Raw genomic sequence first — 7500 nt, forward strand, 5'->3', positions numbered from 1 at the left:
TTTTATTTCATGATTAATCTGTCTCCATGTGGGTGCGGTCCTTTACAGTGTAAATACAGTCAAGTCGAATCACAGTCTCCTAGCTCATGAAATGTCCCCATTTTGAGCAAAGTTATATGTACACCTGTCCAGTTTCTGGTATTTAAAACTATTTAGTAGGTGATCCAAATCCTAGACACTGCAGATTTAAGTTGGATGTATACAATTTGTTACCTTGTATCCCTGTGAATCTGCCTACGAGGTAAACATTAAATACAGAGCCATCCCGTATCTTATGAAAACCACACACATATATAGCATATATATATATATATATATATATATATATATATATATATATCTATATACTATATATAATAATCACTATAGCATGCGATATTTCATATATATATATATATATATATATATATATATATATATATATATATATATATATATATCTATATATACTTATATATATTTTAATTGTATATATAATTATTAATTATAATATATGATCCGTACCAAGTGCTTTCGGGAGACTTTTTTCCAGCGTTGTCGTTTTCGCCTATACTAAATCACGTGCATCTGGGATTTTCTGAGTGTATATATATATATATTAAATATATATATATATATAGGATAATACTTTATTATATATATATATGTATAATATATAATAAAAGGATATAGATATATATGTATAGGTAGTGTATGTGTTTTTATTAATTATTTGTAAGGAAATGCTGTAATTCATTTATTCATTTTGTTTTCCCAAATCTGGTGTTAAGCAGGAGCCAGTCTTTCTGTCTTGAAATTCCCCAGGTGACGGTCTTTTAAGGTCTTTGTAAATTCTATCGGCATTTCCGAAATCGGTAGCATTGTTTTTCGACCATGTCGAATGCTGTCCTTATTTCTTAACTCTTGCAACACTTCCACAGATCATTTTAGTTTTCAGCGCCTCAGTGGCGTGGTTGGTATGGTATTAGCGTCCCACCTCGGTGGTCGCGGGTTCGATTCTCGGCCATTCCATTGAGGAGTGAGAGATGTGTATTTCTGGTGATAGAAGTTTACTCTCGACTTGGTTCGGAAGTCACGTAAAGCCGTTGGTCCCGTTGCTGAATAACCACTGGTTCCATGCAACGTAAAAGCACCATACAAACAAACAAACATTTTTGTTTTCTTCAGCTTTTAATCCATCTGTAGGCACACTTGTGCTTTCATTATATTGCGGGTGAGTTAACGTCACAAAAATCATATGTGATATTGAATGGTAATAAGCACCAGTTTCATCCATAATTAAGCATATTCACTGTATGTTTCATCATAATATTGCTTCAAGTATTCTTTCCTGTGGTTATTGCTTGGCAGTTCAACTACACCTTCAGTGTTATTTTCATTCTAATAATACTTTAACCTAACACCAGCGACGCCATGTACTGATCTGAAGTTCAGACCGAAGATACCTTCGTCCTGCATATTTATAGTATATACTACGTATGAGGGCCATCAGTGAGAAGCTCTCTAAATGTGGTGTGTTTTACCCGTAGACTATTATTGTTTACATATCGTCATTTATATGGGAGACAACGCGTTGGATTTCATGTATGTATGATATAGTTCTATATTTATATTTTATTTATATAATATATATATATATATATACCTCATATATATATACTATATATATATACGTATATGTATATAAATTCATGAATACGTTTGTTTGTAGTTACGTACAGTTGCATTGTGAATAGAATGGTGATAGACAGCGTCAAAAAATTAATAATGATGTTCTTGACTATATGTTGAAAACGAAGAAAAACGAAGGTAATTACGAAATGATTGAACACTGTAGTGCGTAAAGGTCGTGAACATAATAGGGACGCGATTAGGGATAAGGGTCCTGTCGACGAAGAGTTGAATAACGTTGAGCTGAATGACAATGATGGAGAGTTGTGAGTGTAGATAACTTGTGAAGGAGGAATGACTGAAAGAACCGGTATGTCTGTTGCTACGCAAAACGGTGAAACTGAAAATAAACAACCTTGTTAGAGTGATGTTGTAATTTTGTGGTCCGAAGTTTAATGTATTCGGAAAGTGATGGGTTTTGACCACTGTGACAGCGTTATTTCTTTAAGCAGATTTGGAGAATTAATAAATGCATTAAAAGGGAAGCTGCAGGTTTTAGCGAATGAAATTAAGAAACACAATTTAAGAGTTAAAATGGCCGAAAACTGAGTGCAAGATTTCAGCGGAGAGAACCAGATTCTCTCTCTCTCTCTCCAGAGGTCTTTGCTAAGGAGCATAGTAGTGCTTTAGAAAGCAGTAACAAAGAAAGGGAGATAGATCAGATAGAATGAAGTTGGTGGCAGAACAGATTTGTCTTGTGAGAAGCTGAGTTGGACAGGGTGTGTTGGAAAGGGCTCTGTGCTTAAGAAAATAATGCTGCTGTTCATTAGTTAAGAAATCTCCACAGCGTGAGAAAACGGCCAGGAGAAACAGTTGGAGGAAATGGAGAACAAAACTACTAGAAGTTTATGCAGATTATTAGGATGATCTGGAGAATTGGAAAGAACCGTGGTGTGCACAACAACAGGAAATGCAGGAAGGCGTCTGGGAGTAGTTAGGTAGAATAATTATTGACCTTGAAGAAGAAGTTGAGGGCATAGCAATCTGTTCTGAGGAGATGGAAATGAAATATATGATTTTCTTTCAATAATTTTGAGGAACAAAAACAAAGCTTGTGACGAAAAGGATAAGATTGAAAACGAAGTTATAGAACGGTTATTGGACGTTGATAGGGCTGTGCAAGATAGAACAGAGGTTATGCAGGAATTTAGCAGTGTTAGTTATGAAGAAATTTCTGACAGCCAATTACATAGTAGGAATAATGATAAGATAACTGAATGTTGGACTTGTGGAAAACAGGACCGCTAATCATAACCGCGTATCATACTAGTATGAATGTACAGGTTTTTCTTGAGGCTATTTGGGGCAAGATAAAAGGGTAGGACATCAATATAAAAGAAGGATAATAAACATAAAATCCAAAATAAAGATTTAATGCGAAATCAATCAGCGGATACCTGGGTTCGGCCTGGGATGTAGGTCATAAGGATGAATAATTAGTAAGAATGTCCAGAGAAGAGGGGAAACAATGAAACTGACCATGAACGTAAAAGGAAATGAAGCCAGAGGACGAATGGACTCGACTGCAACCTTGTTTGTTGTCAGGAAGATGGTATTTGGAAAACCGAGAGCGATAATAGTGAATATGTATGAATGTATGTAAATTATATACATATAATATATATATATATATATATATATATATATATATATTGTGACGAAGTGCCAAGTATCTGGTTACTTCACTTACCAATCATTAAATGAGTACCTCACAACAGCCAGACACCCGAACCTTCATCACAAGTAAAATACGACTGAATACTCTAAAGGCAACAGTGATCCCTTAAATAACTTACCAGTATTGCAGAAAATCAGACTAAGTTCATTAAATAGGTGTGAGGTAAGCCTATATGTAATCAAATTAATTAAAGGACATCACTCCATCAATAACTTTAAAAGTCTAAGTATTTCCCTGATTTCAGAAGTCTAAGTACTTCCCTGGTTGTAACTCACTTCAAGTAAATAGAAGGAAAACAGCTCAATTACCACTCTATGTTTCTACCTAAGCATAATCCAACATATATACTGGTGAAAAAGAAAGCACTTATAAAAATTTTAAATGCAAAAATTTATTATTAAACTCAAAATTTATAAGTGAAATTCACAATATCAGGGAAAATTACTATTACTTGTAAACAAAGCAAAGTTTAATTAATTCTCTAATTAATTAAATAAAATTAAATCAAAATTAATTTATCACAAAATTCAAGAAAATTTATTAATTAATCAAAATTCAAAAGTGTTAGGTAATAATTAAAATTTGGAAATTAATTAACAAGTGCTAAACAACAATAAAACTTGAAAAGAACTCTTAAGTAAATGCATATTAATTCGCAAGTGCTTAATCGAAATAAATGAGCAACGATTAATTAATGAAAACAACTAAGTCAATCAAATTGTGAATGCAAATGAAAACAGAAAAATGTGGAAAATACCAAAACTGTAAAAAGCACTAATCACACAGAACATAAAATAAAAACACACACTTCAATAAGAAAATGGATAAATGCACAAAAGAAAATGGATAAATGCACAAAAGAAAATGAATAAATGCACAAAAAATCACTTCAACAAGAAAAATGGATAAATGCACAAAAAATCACCTCAATAAGAAAATGGATAAATGCACAAAAATTCACTTCTAATGAAACAAACACAAAACACAAAAATTTGCAATGTGTAAAAATTTAAACTTGTTTCATGAAACCACTGTAACTATTAGTTGCAACTAATAAATTTTATAACACATTACCTTGGTACCAATTTTCTTTCTGCTGCAGCTTAGCTCCAAAAAATTCACCAATTCACAATGTTTCACAAAAGAAAAGGCGCCGTTACACACTTGTACAATGTTTGTTCAGATTCCACAAAAAGCACTAAATAATACTAAATAAATCTAAGAAAGACGAAATCTAAAATTTACGAGTGACCATTCAATAAGTATAAAATCTTTACGTTACTTTAATATTAAGTATGGAGAGAGAGAGAGAGATGAGAGAGAGAGAGAGAGAGAGAGAGAGAGAGAGAGAGAGAGAGAGAGAGAGACATCTGTACGCCAGGGATTCAAAGTCTGTAATTAATGCTTTCTTTTCGTACGGAAGCTGAACAGTGGATTTCGCACAAAACCTTTTAGGCTTGAGAAAGATGGTGCAATCCTTCTAGGAGCTTCTAATATGACGTAACTTACAGAAAAATCGTGAAATTTTCACATGGTTATCGACAAAGAAGTACATGTCTGAAACCATTCATGTACTAGTATGCTCTCTACATATTCCAAGCAGAAGTCGAGCGAGTGAGATTGATTAAGATTGACATGTTATGAAAATAAAACGGAGACTCGAGTTCCTCTTAATTTGAGGTGATGTAAAGTTATGGAAACAATTTCTAGCTTAGAACGGACAAAGTCAATCTCTCTCTTTTCACATTTTACGTTATGTTAACTTTTATATTGTGTTATGTGAAATCTGAACATACATTTTTAGACATCCTATTACTCTAAGCTAAATAAGGAATCTGAAAATGTTGCAAACTCGTTTCTAACATTATACAGTCAAAGGAAAGATATAGGAGTTATATAAGTAGTAGCATATAATAATATATACATATATGACCTTAAATTAATGGAATTGAAATTATATAATTGGTCATGACGTTGTTGGTGAATTTATGTAGTAAAAAAAATATGTTTGTTGCTACATATATATTATATATAATATATATATTATATATATTATATATATATATATATATATATATATATATATATATATATCATTCGAGCTACAAATGTCCTTTAATATCTAATTCGCCTACTTCGGAATTGATATATTTTCATATATGTACCAAAGGGGAATTTTTAGTTGATAATAATTTCGTCCCTAATAGGATCGAACCACCGTCCTAATGGACAGGCACGAAATCAGGACCGACATTGACGTTACCAATTCGGCTAACAATGAGGCTATAAGTTTATATCGATTCTGATCTTACAAATCACCGTCGAACTTAGTTTTTTTCGTAATTAGAATCGATATGAAGCCCCCTCTACCATGTTAGCCAATTCGAACGTTTGTCACACGTAGCCATATTATGAATAATTATCACATCACCGTGATTCATATAAATCATTCGAGCTACAAATGTCCTTTAATATCTAATTCGCTCTATCTCTGAATTGATATATTTCCATATATGTACTGAACGGGAATTTTTAGTTTATAATAATTTCGTCCCCTCATGGGATCAAACCACCGTCCAACGGACAGGCACGAAATCAGGACAAACATTGACGTTACCGATTCGGCTAACAGTGAGGCTATAAGTTTATATTGATTCTGACCTTACAAATCACCATCGAACTCTGTTTTTTTTTCGCAATTATAATCGATATGAAACCCCCTCTACCATGTTAGCCAATTCGAACGTTTGATGCACGTAGCCATATTATGAATAATTATCACATCACTGTGATTCATATAAATCATTCGAGCTACAAATGTCCTTTAACATCTAATTCGCTCTACCTCGGAATTGATATATTTTCATATATGTACCGTAGGGGAAGTTTTAGTTAATAATGATTTCGTCCCCTCATGGGAAACCACGGTCCAACGGACTGGCACAAAATCAGGACCGAAATTGACGTTACTGATTCGGCTAACAGTGAGGCTATAGGTTTATATCTATTCTGACCTTACAAATCACCGTCGATCTTGGTTTTTTTCATAATTAGAATCGATATGAAACCCCCTCTACCATGTTAGCCAATTCAAACATTTGACGCACTTAGCCATATTATGAATAATTATCACATCACCGTGATTCATATAAATCATTTGAGGTACAAATGTCCTTTAATATCTAATTCGCTCTACCTCGGAATTGATATATTTTCATATATGTACAGAAGGGGAATTTTTAGTTGATAATAATTTCGTCCCCTCATGGGATCGAACCACCGTCCAACGGACAGGCACAAAATTAGGACCGAAATTGACAATATAGATTCAGCTAAGAGTGAGGTGATGTGATAATTATTCATGATATGGCTATGTGCCTCAAATGTTCGAATTGGCTAACATGGTAGAAGGGGTTTCATATCGATTCTAATTACGAAAAAAACCAAGTTCGACGGTGATTTGTAAGGTCAGAATCGATATAAACTTACAGCCTCACTGTTAGCCGAATCGGTAACGTCAATTTCGGTCCGGATTTCGTGCCTGTGTGTTGGACGGTGGTTCAATCCCATGAGGGACGAAATTATTATCAACTAAAAATTCCCCTTCTGTACATATATGAAAATATATCAATTCCGAGGTAGAGAGAATTACATATTAAAGGACATTTTAGCTCGAATGATTTATATGAATCACGGTGATGTGATAATTATTCATAATATGGCTACGTGTGTCAAATGTTCAAATTGGCTAACATGGTAGAGGGGGTTTCATATCGAGTTCTAATTACGAAAAAACCGAGTTCGACGGTGATTTGTAAGGTCAGAATCGATATAAATTATAGCCTCACTATTAGCCGAATCGTTAACGTCAATGTAGGTCCTGATTTCGTGCCTGTCCGTTGGACGGTGGTTCGATCTCATGAGGGGACGAAATTATTATCAACTAAAAATTCCCCTTTGGTACATATATGAAAATATATAAATTCCGAGGTAAAGCGAATTAGATAGTAAAGGACATTTGTAGCTCAAATGATTTATATGAATCACGGTGATGTGATAATTATTCATATATATATATATATATATATATATATAATATATATAAAAATAAAAAAACATTCAGGAGTCCCAGGAAGACAGCAGGCTAAGAA

The 7500-nt window shown here is 33.4% G+C and overlaps 1 protein-coding gene across 1 annotated transcript in view; it reads left to right on the forward strand.

Annotated features, from left to right (window-relative positions):
- Positions 1-7500, forward strand: part of LOC135221282 (BAI1-associated protein 3-like) — a 464894-nt gene that overhangs the window by 258425 nt on the left and 198969 nt on the right. The window lies entirely within an intron of this gene.

The sequence above is a fragment of the Macrobrachium nipponense genome, chromosome 2 (assembly GCF_015104395.2).
Source record: "Macrobrachium nipponense isolate FS-2020 chromosome 2, ASM1510439v2, whole genome shotgun sequence".
Taxonomy (NCBI): domain Eukaryota; kingdom Metazoa; phylum Arthropoda; class Malacostraca; order Decapoda; family Palaemonidae; genus Macrobrachium; species Macrobrachium nipponense.